The sequence below is a fragment of the Lacerta agilis genome, chromosome 4 (assembly GCF_009819535.1).
Source record: "Lacerta agilis isolate rLacAgi1 chromosome 4, rLacAgi1.pri, whole genome shotgun sequence".
In the NCBI taxonomy this organism is placed as follows: domain Eukaryota; kingdom Metazoa; phylum Chordata; class Lepidosauria; order Squamata; family Lacertidae; genus Lacerta; species Lacerta agilis.
This window is the reverse complement of record NC_046315.1, coordinates 58,016,623-58,030,282: the sequence shown is the minus strand read 5'-3', so window position 1 is coordinate 58,030,282 and position 13,660 is coordinate 58,016,623.

The window sequence follows — 13,660 nt, the reverse complement described above, 5'->3', positions numbered from 1 at the left end:
CCCTTTGCGCCTTCTGTAGGAGGAATTGTTAGGATGCCTTAGGGCTTTTCAGCTTTATGAAAGTACTGTAAAAGTGGCTTTAGTCATTTGCCATTCGAATTTGGAGAGGCTTTTATTGACTTATCTAGACTTTGGAAACGATTCCACCCCTCCCTTTCCATACTCAGGGAGGAAGGGCTCAAACGTCTGTGTAACCCGATTCCTGCCTAGAGAATCCAGACCGGTGAAGGACAGCATCTTTCCTGTCCTGTTACATTTGCGACACGTCCAACCGGAGGAAAGTGAGATGCTCACACCGGATGTCACGTCCTTGAGGAAGGGTGGGGGGAACCACATGTTCCAGCAACAAAATATTATTTTAATGTGAAGAACCTGAAAATATCTATCAACAGAAATGCAGCCTTGGTGAAAGCAATAACCCCACAGGTTGTGCACAAAGAAATATTTAAAGGCCCTATTTCAACAGTGGAATTGCATACACGGAGTTGCCAAATATAAGGATTGTGTAAGACTAGGAATGGATATGGGTTGATAATGTACATTTATGACACATGATTCTGACTATGTTTACTAAAAAAATAAACATTGCCAAGTTCAAGGGAAGTTGCTACTGACAGAACATTCAGCTCTGTGGGATTTGCTCCTGCTGAGAGATATATTTAATATTGTGTGGTGTGGATATTTATATGTCTTGCTCTGTATACATTTGCTGCTGGGATATATAAGGACAGATTGTAATTTATAATATTTAAAGCACCCTGCCCTCAAAACTAAGATGGGAGTTGCTTCCAGATGGTCTGCTCAATGGGCATAAATTCTGACTGGTTTGCATAAAGTTTGTGGGGAGCTTAGATGTTGCAGGCTATTTAATGAGCATTCATTCTGATTGGTTTGTAGGGAGGCGATATAGCATTGTGTCATGCAACTGTTACCCTACATATTCTAGTGCATTTGTGTCACTTTCCTGAATGCAAAAAAGTCTGATTGGGGGGCTGGGAGGCAGGGGAGAAGCTGGCTTGTAGCACAAGAGTACCAAATTCACATTAATTGTGCAACTTGAATTGGCCTGTTGTGCCTTTGTATCTTGCCTGAAAATAGCGACATCCTCCTGGAATGTCCTGTATGATGTTACAGCTTGGGCTCTGAAACTTGAATATTCATGAAAAGCTAGTGGTGGCATTCCGGATAGGTTTATATTTTGGGGTGTGTGTAAATAGTATCCATCTAATGGAAGCAGGAGTTCCTGAACACTGAGGGCTTGTCCACACTTCTATTTGTCCGGTGCCTAGAAAGCACAATTCCAAGCGGTTTTGCCACTTCCCCCCCAGAAAACCCTCCCTTTAGCTACAAATCAGAACAATCGTCAATCTGCAGAAAACCACGATTGTTCCTATTCAGTGTTAAACTATGGTGTACTGTAAATAACTCTTGGTTATGCATTTCCACATCAGATACTTAGGCTGTAATCTTATCCACACTGACCTGAAACTGGAATTAAAAGTCCCAAGACTGGCTCTTTAGCTGCTCAGTATAAATCCCTGATCTCAGCCTCTTTCTCCAAATCTCGTTTTACAAATAGACACATACCTTTATATCTTCATATGTGGCTACATACACATATTGTACATGCTTCTTTCTATCCAGAAGTAATGCATAGGTAGAAAATATGGTATCCAAGGTTACCATATTTTCCTGGCTTTGCACCTGCTTCTTCAGTATAAGCCTGATCATATTCTAGCCATGAATTGCTTACCCAAAGCACTTGTTAAATGGTTATAATGAAAACATGCAAGGTATAAGACAAGGTTGGAGAACCTGTTGCTGGACTACAACTCCCATCATCCATGGCCATTGGCTATGCCAGTGTTTCCCCAACTTGGATCTCCAACTTTTTTGGAACTACAATTCCCATCATCCCTGACTACTGATTCTGCTAGCTAGGGATGATGGGAGCTGTAGTCCAAAACAGCTGGAGACCCAATTTTGGGAAACACTGGGCTATGCTGACGGGTTGATGGGATACTCCCTGTTCTTTACCCTGACATTCTCCTTCCCCAATATATAAGGAGCTACTGATTCATACATACTTGGACTGAAAATATTTATTTAAATCATTCTTGGCCAGGATTCTGAAACCATCCACTTAACTGTACTGAAGTTGGTGGAGACTATTGCACATGCACACATGCACACACGCACACAGGTTTGATGGCCACAGTCCTTAGATTCTAGAAAGAACTGAATATCACCAGCTGTATACACACCCAAAGTCTCAAAATAGCTGCAGCAACTACTCTGCAGGACATTTTGGGTGGTCCAGAACATTGCTTTAATATTTGCTTGACACACAGTGCAACATTTCTTGGCATCTGCAAACATAGTCCCGCTATATTGTCTAAATATATTTGGTAGGACATAGAAGGGTTGGAAAGTGAAACACAATAAAATCCCATTTGTTTTGCAGTTATTAAAAACAGTGGGAACTTTATTTTCTCTTATCAGCTTTCCACATTACTTATATTACCAGAAAATGATATTCTCATATTATTCCAATTTTTGAAACAATCATAGAATAATAGCTAGCAAATTTTCTATGAATAATCTAGCTGTACTGAGGCAACAGTAACCAGTGCTGGAGCATATACAGTATTTTGCATCCATGAGGTTACGGATACTATTCCTAGCATTTCCCCTTAATTGACCTCAAATTTTAGACTTCTCCTTCAGCATCTGGAGACCTATCCAGTCAGGATAGACAAAAGAGGATGAGATGGATAAATCATTAGCCTGACCTTTTACAACTCCATGGGAGGCTGTGATGTATTACCTATTTCAGGTCAGATTGAATCAATTTTGCCATTACTGAAGTCTCATTACAAATGTATCCTTAATCTTTGAAATGCAAAATACATAACACAATTCCTCATTATTTATTTACAATGCCTGGAACCTGAGTAAGTGAGTTGCCCTTGGTTCCCACTGAAACCAATGGAACAGGATACGACTAACTTATCTCAGTGATTTCAGTGACAACTAAGTTTGACTTAGTCTGCATCCAGTCTGGATCCAATCTAATATTTATATACTGCCCCCAAATGAAAGTTCTCTAGGTGGTTTACAAGTAAAAATTAAAGTTATACAATATATAAATAAAAAGCAACCATAGATTGTAAATCAGAATAAAACCAGAAAAAGGAAACAACATCATTACAAAGGATGAAATTCCCCAACTGGGATGCCACCACTGAAAAGGCCCCCTCTCTAGAAATCATCTGTCACCCTCTCATTGGTGGTGGTGGGGCACCCAGAAAGGGGCATTAGAAAGTGATTTCGGCTCTCTGTACTAGCTAGTTATAATGGGATGAAAGTACTTCCTATTCTGAATGAGACTGTAATGGGGTGCAAAAGGTTTGAGTCCCCTCCCCATACCACAGTCCTGATTCAGCTGAAGCCACCTCATGCATATTTATTATTATTGTTGTTGTTGTTATTTAAATGTGCACCAGGGTTAAAGGTATGAGTAACATCTTACTATGAAATAGGACTGAGTAAAATCAGAAACTTCCTTCTGGATATGCATGCAATATTACTTGGGAGTAAGGATCATTATACTATGTGGAACATGCTTCTGAGTAAACATGCCCAGGATGGGGCTTAATGTAAAAAAGTTCTTATCATGCCTATAGAAATAACCTCAAAGTACATCAAGCCACTGATTGAGCTCAAAAACCTATCTTCCTAAGCCACTCTGTAAAACAGGTGGGGAAGCAGTTGCCTTCCAGGCATTGCTGGAGTACAACTCCCATCATTGCCAACCACTGGCCATGCTGACAGTGGATAACATCTGGAAGTCCACAAGTTCCCCACCCCTGCTGTAAAGTTTCAAAATTATAACATTCCAACTGAATGTTTTTGAAGGAAATACTTTGATCAGGTTTTTTTTTTCTAAAGAAGCATCTGTATAGAAGAACAAGGTTCAAGGCAAGGGTGGTGTTAGATATTTCGGAACCCTAACGAAATACTTAAATCCTCCCACACTCTGTGGATCTCTGAGTTTTCATCCTCAGAGGCTTGTTTGCTCTGTGACGTTCCTAAGCTGTATCTGGCTAGTGCTAGAAGGAAGGTTACCAGGTTTCTTTTCATCATTTCCAACTAGAAATGCATAAAATGCCATACAGCTTCAGGAAGCCCTACATCTGTTGAATGTTCTGTCTGTCATGTGGCATTAAGAGAGTGCCTCTGCTAAGAAAAGTGGTAGTAACTGCAGCTGGAAAGAAGAAGCGAGTGCTATCCCAGAAAGCAGAAAAAGAGTTGCTCCATACAGCATTTCCCAGCCTGTTGCCCTCTAGATATTTTTGACTACAATTCCCATAATCCCTGGCCAATTGCCATGGTGGCTAGGGCTGACAGGTGCTACTCTGGGTACATACTGCTTCTAGTGTACCCTGCTTCTTATAACAGCGGTGGAAAACAGATGTTGGACTGCCACACCCATCATGCCTGACTGGGGTTAATAGGACATTTCTTGAACCACAGGTTCCTCACCCCTGGTTTATAGGCCTCATAGGGGGTGCATTTTCCATTCAAATAGCTGAAGGACGAAGTGGGGAAGGTAGGGCATGATGGAAAAGGCTTTGGAAAATGTTCACAAATCATTCTAGGAAACAGAGCAGGCTGAAATGATTAAGGACTGAAAAAGGCATAAACATCTGCAGCTGCCAGAAGGCAAGTCCACATAACATTCTTTGTGATGCATGTGAAATATGAATAAAAAGTATATAGGAGTCAGAAACTTTTAGGAGTGGTAAATAATATAGTGAATATTAATGACACAATTGTACATCAGGTCTGTACAACTTGGGCTGCGCCAAGCCCAATGCAATTTGCTTGTGGATTGTGGCCTGCCAGGTACTCAGCCTAGGCACCTGCCTGTACTTGCTTTAGCAGGTCCAACATATAGCTTGGTGGGTCAAAAGGTGTGTAGATGGCTCAGATATTGTTTGGTTACTTACATATTCCACCCTATGTAAGATAGTACAATAAAGTTCCTTACCAGATTCAGCGTCGAAGCTTTTTGTATGACTCCGGTTGTCAGGTCCAGATTCTAGAACAGTTGCATTGAAATGAAAATTCCTTCAGCTACAGCTGTGCCCATCACTCCAGTGCTTTGCTAGAAACAGCTGCACCTGTGGAATTATTCAAAACAACATTAAAGGTGCAGGAGTTTTTTTGAAGGCCTGAATCTGGCAATGTTATTGATGCAAAAAACTAAAAGTGAGGCTAAAACTGTTTTTTATTGAAAATCAGCTTAACCCTTAAACCAAAGAGAGAGAGAGTGTGTATGTGTTTAGAGTTGGTCTATCTTTAGTTGTTAATGAAGACATCATTGATTATGCTTTGACTATTTTTATTGTGTTGGGGTTTTTATTGTATTTCAGTTGAATTTACTGTGTTTTAATTGTTTTGCTATGAGCTGCTTAGGAGAGGGCTTTATATGGTGGAGGAAAATCATATAACCCCCCCCCCTCCCCAGATGACCAGTCCTGAAATCTAAAAAGCATAAAAGTAAATTTAACGGCACATGTATAGATTGCCTTTATAGACAGCCCTACAAGAAAAGGATCTAGATGTTTCAGCTGATCATAAGCTGAACATTAACAAGAAGTGTGTTGCAGGCAGTTATTCAAAAAGCTAATGGAATCTTAGGTAGAGAAGTACAGAGCATACCCTCCAACATTTCTCTGATGAAAATAGGGATGCCCTGTTTTACTATTTATACCCCACACATCTTACTGGGTTGCCCCAACCACTCTGAGTGGCATCCAACATACATAAAAACATAATAAAAATTAAACATTTAAAAATTTCCCTACACAGGATTGCCTTCAGATGCCTTCTATAAGCTGTATGGTTTTGGCTCAGAGGTCACATAACTCCATACCCTCCAAAATTTCTCCGATGAAAATAGGGACATCCTAAGGAAAAGCGGTGCATTCTGGGACCAACTCAGAAACAGAGATGGCTTCTGTAGATCTGGCACTGTCCCTGGAAAATGGGAGGGTCTGCCACGTGGGACAATTTCCTGTTACCTTGAAAGGCCCGGAAAGGATTGTCAAGGATTGTGGACAAAGGAACTGATGCGACTGTAGGGTTGCAATATGTCCGGAATTTCCCAGACACACATGGGAAAATCGTCAGCCGCATCCAGGCGGAAATCGCCTGTATGCAAGGCAATCCATTTCGCCAGTGCTGATTTCCTTGAATTTCCCTCAAAATAGCCCCAAAACGGCATTTGGCGATTTCGCCAAAAAAAAGCTCAACAACTTTTCAACAAGCAACTCTGGCAACAAGCAATAGTGCCCTCAACATTTTGGACAACAGTCATTTGTACTATCTGTCCGCAGGCAAGTAATGTGCATTTAGTTCTATGTGAAATCAATATGGGAAATTAACTCCCTGCCCAACCTCACTGTGATCTGTAGATTCCGTGTCCCATTTTATCCTCTCACATTAGTTTCTCCTCCCTGTGTCCCCATCACCACCACCATATTCCTAATCTTTCCCTTCCTTCAGCTCTTCTGCTTCTACGACCCCTGTATCTTCCTTATGTTCATGGACTTCTCATTATTTTCCAGTCTTCAATGCACTCCACATAATCTCTACTATCCCTATAATCAATTATGGGGCATTAATCCCAGCCAAAGAGACAGTGTTCCCATCTCTCATAGGAATTGAATGCAAACACTCTGTTACTGCTTTTTCCTTCAACAACTAGAACGTTGTGGGAATTTTGTCACTCTGCCACAAGCAATATAGATGCTGTCTCTTCCATAATTCCTTTTGGAGTTGGGAGGGGGGAAGGTACCAGTTATACAGGTCAGTATTATCAATTCCCATTGTTTCATGCTGTGCATATATTCTGTTTTGACTCCATACCAGAAAGAAAATTTCTGAAATGATTGTGAAATGATTTACTGCATATTCATGGACAAATGCTGAAATTAAAAACATAATTCTTTGGAAACAAGCCCTCAGAGAAGTTAGATTTTCTTGTGAGTCTTGTTCTCCAATAAATTATGTTAAACAGGACATGTCCATCAGATAACATAGGACTTCATTGTCTTGTACACTATATCTAGAATCTCCAACAGATGGGACATTCTCATTTAATTTGAATATCATTACAATAACAAGGAACTTTTTATCATTGTCTTGTGTGCTGAAAGATGAAGTGAATGTTACATTGTTTTGATTACTCAGAGTGACACTAAAATAGTTTAAATAATTATGCTTTAATGGAAGACTAATGAATAAAGCAATTGTTGAAGCTTCCAAAAAAAAAAGAAAGGGATTTTTGAAATGGATACTTCCTCAAAACAAAAGTGAAGGAAAAAGCACAGCAGGAGGTTGTTCTTGTTAGTGAAATTCTTTAGTTACCTGCAGAGTTAAGCTTTTAGCTAGACCCTATCCTGATTAACATTAACATACATTATCAAATTTCTATGAGCTCTTGTTGGGGTAAAGACAAAAATAATGGATGGTGTGTCAAATGTAAGTAATTATCCTTTGCAATAGTAAATGGATGATATACAATGTTATAGAATATATTCATTTAAAACAATGGGTCTGATTTATGATTTAGTTTGATATCAGCCCAATGTTTCATATTAGTGTGGGTATACTTATGTGTATAGATTTTGTGTTTAGTATTACATGTACCGGTATATATTTACATTTTGCAGTGTGGGTCAGTTTATAACAGAGTACCAACATGTCTGGGAACAAATATTTATTGGCAAAATGCAGGCATGCCTGAGTTTTACCAAAGCTACTACTGAACTGAAGATTACTAAGGTTCCCTACATCAAAGCTAATTCCCTCTCACACATCCCAAATATGAAAAAAGCATGTGTTGAAGGAAGAAGTCTGTCAGTATATTAAAAATAAACTGAGTAGTATGCTTTAGAGGTGATGAATGATCTGCCTATACAGTTTTAGCTAATAGGACCCCCTCCAACATTTCACAGATGAAAATACAGAACATTCTTTTATATTTGTAGTACCCTTTTAGCAAGGCTTGTTATTCTACATGCCTGGTAATTCTATCTTTAATCGTGTTTTCCCAAAGTTTTTATAAATCACACTTGAAGCTAACGGATATGCTCCTGTCCCTCCTCTTGTTACAATGACCATTTTCACTTTTGAGCTCTTAAAAAAGTATTGGGTGAGTACCTTTGGCACCTGGTTATTTATATGTTCTGGGTTTTTTTTTTGTCAATAAAACCTAAAATGTTGTCTCCTGTCATTTGCCTTAGTTCCTCAGACTTTGTTCCTGATAAAATGTCAGTAAACCCCAGAGTTTACTATAAACCACAAGATTATGCCCTGGCTATGCTCCTGCCCTACATTTTCCATCTGCTTTTGTCCCCTTCTTAACATATTCTCCTCTGACCCTGCCCACCCTGGTTCAGTTCTTAACTCTCAGCTGAGGGAGGCAATATTTTAGACATCAAATGTTGTCAGTCCCAGCAAGCATGATCTTCATGGTGTGCTACAGTGGACTGCACTGCAGCTTTAAAACACAAAATTCATAATGCATTTGGGTGTGCACACAATAAATTTTGGTTCAAGCCAGGGGCTGTACTGCTTCATCAAACACATTTCCAAAACACATTCTGTACTGGTAGCTTGCAGTGTTTGGGTGGTTCTGTTCAAGTTGTTGAAACATTCAAAAAAAAAAATGGAAGAAGTTTTGTTCGGGCACACATGTAAAAAAAAATAAAAAATGGGTTCAGGTTCTGTTTGAGTCCTTGACTGCAAATTCCATCATTCAGATATACTGAAGGCAAGCAACTTTACCATTGGTAGGGGCATGGGGGTGCTCACAGGAAATAAAAGTGCCATTTTGCACAAGGCAAGGGTTATTGGGAAGGGGAATGGTGGAGCCAGAAGTCCAGGCAGAGGCCATGTGGGTCAGAACCATATTGGCTGGCTAGGATAGAGGCACGGAGGTGCTATGCAGGATGCCTTAGATTCCAATGCTGCACTGCTGTGGGAAACAAGCCCTTCTTGAGATGTAATGCTCAGAACGCTCTCCAGAGCATACTCAGGTGTAAATATGTGTATAATAAATCATATTTCTTAAAGACACTAGTTTCCGCTGTGCCTTGATTTCCAATATAAGCACAACCCTGGGTGAGCCCTGCAATCCTCATATCTCTCATTAAAACTAATAATAATGCTACAACCTCTGTAGCATTATTATTAGTTTTAAGAACATGAAAAATACCCTTCTGGGTGATACCAGCAGTCCGTCTAATCTAGCATCCTGTGGCCAACCAGATAAATGTGAGAAGTCCCCAAAGTAGACATGAGTATATTGGACATAACTAATGATATAAAGGGGATGAGGAGGGAACAGGAACCCAGGCTAATTCAGATGATTAAATCTGGAGCCAGCTGGTTATCAATAGCAGGATTTCTCAAAAATAAAACAAAACATGTAGGCTCTGACAGAGGGGGAAAAGGACCAAGCTCCACCAATTGAGATATTAACTTTTAGGCAAAATGGTGGCATGCCTGTCAAGTGGGCAGAGTGTTTTGATATGCAGATGTATGTAAATTTTGCAAAAGGGATCCTGGGGAACTTCTTTAGAACCAAATAACAACAGAGAATTCTCCCTCAGGCAGCAAGCTAATAAGTTAGTGCCATCTTCACTATGCACCACAGGATTGTAATATGGTATGTAGCTGCATTCTTCAGCTTATTAATCTTTTATGGCTCATGTAGTCGAGCCTGTCATGTATTTCATGATGTTGGTTGCACAAACAAACACCGCTCCAGTAATGTGAAGGGTAGGGAAATAAAATAACTAGGACAAATGGAAATATTTGTTCCCTGTGTGATCTAAGCAACTGTTTGTATAAAGACAGGCCTAGCGGAACACAATGCAGTTGCAAACAGAATGTTTGTAACCACTGCCAATTTCTCCTTCTCTTAAGTTCACTGTTGGAACCTGAGGTAAAGCTCTAATAGATTCATTTTTCTTCCTCCTCTGAAGATGCTTTCTCTTCATCTTTTTCAACTATATTTTTTTAACAAGTCTCTTTGGTTTGGGGAAGGTGAAAATTAACTGTTAGTACCCAGTATGCCAAAAGCTTGCAATGTGAACAGTGTCGTTATGTTTGTGAGAGATTTCTCGAGTCACAGCAGCTCACTTCCAACCCTGCTCTGCTACCCCTGTGCAGAAGGAGGGTCACGGTGGCAATTAGAACCATTTGTATCTCCCAGGCTTGTTTGGTCCCAGCAGCCCTACATAGAAAACTGAAAGAGGTCGCAATTGCTTCGTTTCTGTGGTTTTACCCGGCTCTCCCTTTTCTGTCTTGCCTGGCTATGTATTCAGGGTCAAGCTAGAGATTTCCCCCCTTTGACTCTGCAAGGAGGCACCAGATTTACTCGGAGCCTATTATCAAGCACAATTTGCATTTTAGGACATTTGTATGAAATCCCTGAAAGTATGCCACAAGTGTATTTTATCCATTGCATTGATATTCTGGGAAGCCGCTTTTCAGGGATAACAAATGCTCTGCCAAGGGGCCTTGTTACATGGGGTAGTCTTTCTGCTGTTTTTGTCAGCAAAGTTACTTAAATAATGCAGATGGAGTCCAGAGAGGAAAGAAATTCTGGTATACTTACTGGGAAAATAGCATATTATTTGAGAAGAAAAGAACAGAACAGAGAAGTTTTGTTTTCCTACTTCTGATCTTGTACATAGATGGGAGACATTCAGCTAAATATACAGAAGAAAACTCATCAGAACTATACCCCAACCTGAATAAACATCATGCCACCCTGCCTGGTTGCTAAGCAACATCTCCACCTGTTCCCCCTCTTGGCTACTTGACTTTAATATTAACAGAATTAACCCTTAAATCACAAACTGAATGATTCCTGCTGTTCCATCAGTTTTAATTTCCACTCTTCCAAATCTACTGCAGAGGAGCATATAATCTTCAAGGCTGTGAAAATGCCACAGATGCCTGGTGCCTGCACAAAGCGTCCAGGTCTTCAGACCCTGCTACAAATTTCGTATCATGAACACAGCCCTCCCAGCATTTCTCCTAACTATAATAAGTAACTTTAATAGAATAGTAATACACAGTGTGCTTATAAATCTGTCTATTTCAGTAGTTATGAGTGTACCTACTATGGTATTGCATTGTGGCCCTTCTGACTAACAGTATCCGAACAGCTATGTCACACCCTCCAACATTCCTGCAATGAAAATAGGGATGTCCTATTCCGTAATAATAATAATAGCAATAATTTTATTATTTATACCTCGCCCATCTGACTGGATTGCCCCAGCCACTCTGGGCGGCTTCCAACATATATAAAAACATAGTAAAACGTTAAACGTTTTTAAAATTTCCCTACACAGGGTTGCCTTCAGGTGTCTTCTAAGGGTTGTATAGTTTTGGCTGAGAAGTCACATAACTCCATACCCTCCAATATTTCTCCGATGAAAATAGGGACATCCTAAGGAAAAGTGGTGCATCAACTCAGAAGCCGGGGTGGCTTCTGCAGATCTGACACTGTTCCTGGAAATTAGGGACACTTGGGAGGATCTGCCATGTGGGACAATTTCCTGTTGCCTTGAAAGGCCCTAAAAGGATTGTCAAGGATTGTGGACAAAGGAAACAGCATGCTGACACAATTGTAGGGTTACTCAACAAAACTTAAAAAAAAAAAAAAAAAAGCTCTACAATTTCCAAAGGGGGGAAGCTCCACAACTTTTCTGTCTGGATTTTCATTGTTTGAAATATGGCAACCCTATAGTATAGGCCACAAGGACCTGATCAGCACAATTCAGAGTGACCCACTCATACAAATGAGCCATTGAGAAATGTATACTGTATGTGTACTATAAGGGCACAGACAGTGTTTTGTGTTAAACTGCTGCTCTCTCCTGGGTTACATTTATTTCAGTGGTGTTTGTGTAGGAGACGTGCCAAGTGGATGGTGCCCACCTTTTTATTTTATTTTATTAAATTAAAGAATGGAAGAAAAGCGATCAAGGCAGACAGCAAATTGCACTCTCTGGAATAAGCAGCACTAGTGACCTCAAAGTCATTCCATAGTCCAAGGGTATGATCTAAGGCTACATGGTCCATAAGGGAAAAATCAGCACAAACTCAACTAAGATGAAAGAGCACAGAGAGAATAAAATTAATCTGATATTTTGTGTGACAGATGAAATACATTTGAATTCTTTTTAAATATTAATGTCTCATTTTGCTTGCTCTTGAAGCATTAGGCACAATGGGTGAAATAATTAAAAACAGATTTATTGTTTTCTGTCCTTTGTGGCTCAGTGAGGATTGTTGCTGCAAGGACTGTTTTTAATTGTCTGATAAGAGTAGGGGAGATGGCATCCTGTGTTAATTCAATATGAAACGTGCCAATTTAAACATACCAAAGTACAGAAATGACAAAAAAAAACTTCTTTCAAGGTTGATACTGTTTACAGTATGTAGAGAGCCAATAGTGTGGTTTATGCCTAAACAACAGATTATTGGCATAAGATGTGTGTAATTTGCCATCTTAAAGGGAAGCATGAGCTTCTTAATATTTCCATATTTGCATCAGTCAAACACTGAAATCCATTCAATGTAATAATAATAATAATAATAATAATAATAATAATAATAATACCCCGCCCATCTGGCTGGGTTTCCCCATCCACTTTGGGCGGCTTCCAAAAAAAGATTAAAAATACATTAAAACAATCTTGCACCAATAAGGAAACCTGGGTGATTTGACAATTACCACCAACATCTCTAGTGGTTATGTCTCAGAACTTGGTAGCAGAGAATGGCAGTATAAATCAGTGGGAAATCTGCCCAAGGCCCAGTTTGTGGGGGGGAAAGATCTCAGCAGGTTGCAATGAAGAAAACGACTCTGACCGTGAAACTTTCAGCTAAACACTCCTCAAGCAAGGACTGGGGTAAAAGCAGTGCTAGCAGCTGGACCACCTGAGGATGAGGGCTTACCATCATTACTACGCCTCAGCACTTCCCTTTTATGTTGGCCACAAAGTCCCCAAGTATTAGTAACACCAAGGAGATGGACCCATTTCCCAGGCTATCCTGTGCAGACTCACTGGCACCAGATTTCACACCTAGACCCCTAAAGCCCAAGTATGTACCTTTCCCCTGTTTCCTCCAAGGAGGAAGAAAGCCTGCAGAACACCCACAGGAGAAATGAGGCTACCATGAGGAAAGGATCATAGCTCAGTAGCAGGCCCTCTCAGAGGTTTGGGGAAACCCCTAACCAGTGGCAGCTGCTGCCCACTGGACCCAGTAGGGCTACTAGGAGGTCACAGGCATGTGGCCAAGTTGTCACAGTTTTCTCCCAATTCTCTGCAAAAACACTGTGGACACTTAAGCATTGCAGGTCTACAAATATGTAGCACCCAGCTAACCTGGAAAGTGTCTTACTTTGGTTCAGAAGGGGTTTCTGCTGTCACATTTACTGCTGTGGGGGTTGTGCTACAATATGTGTACATTACTCAGAAGTAAGCCCCACTGAATGCCATAGAGAAATATGTACAGGATTGTAGCCTGAATTGGTTAACCTTAGAGGTGTCACACGTGTTAA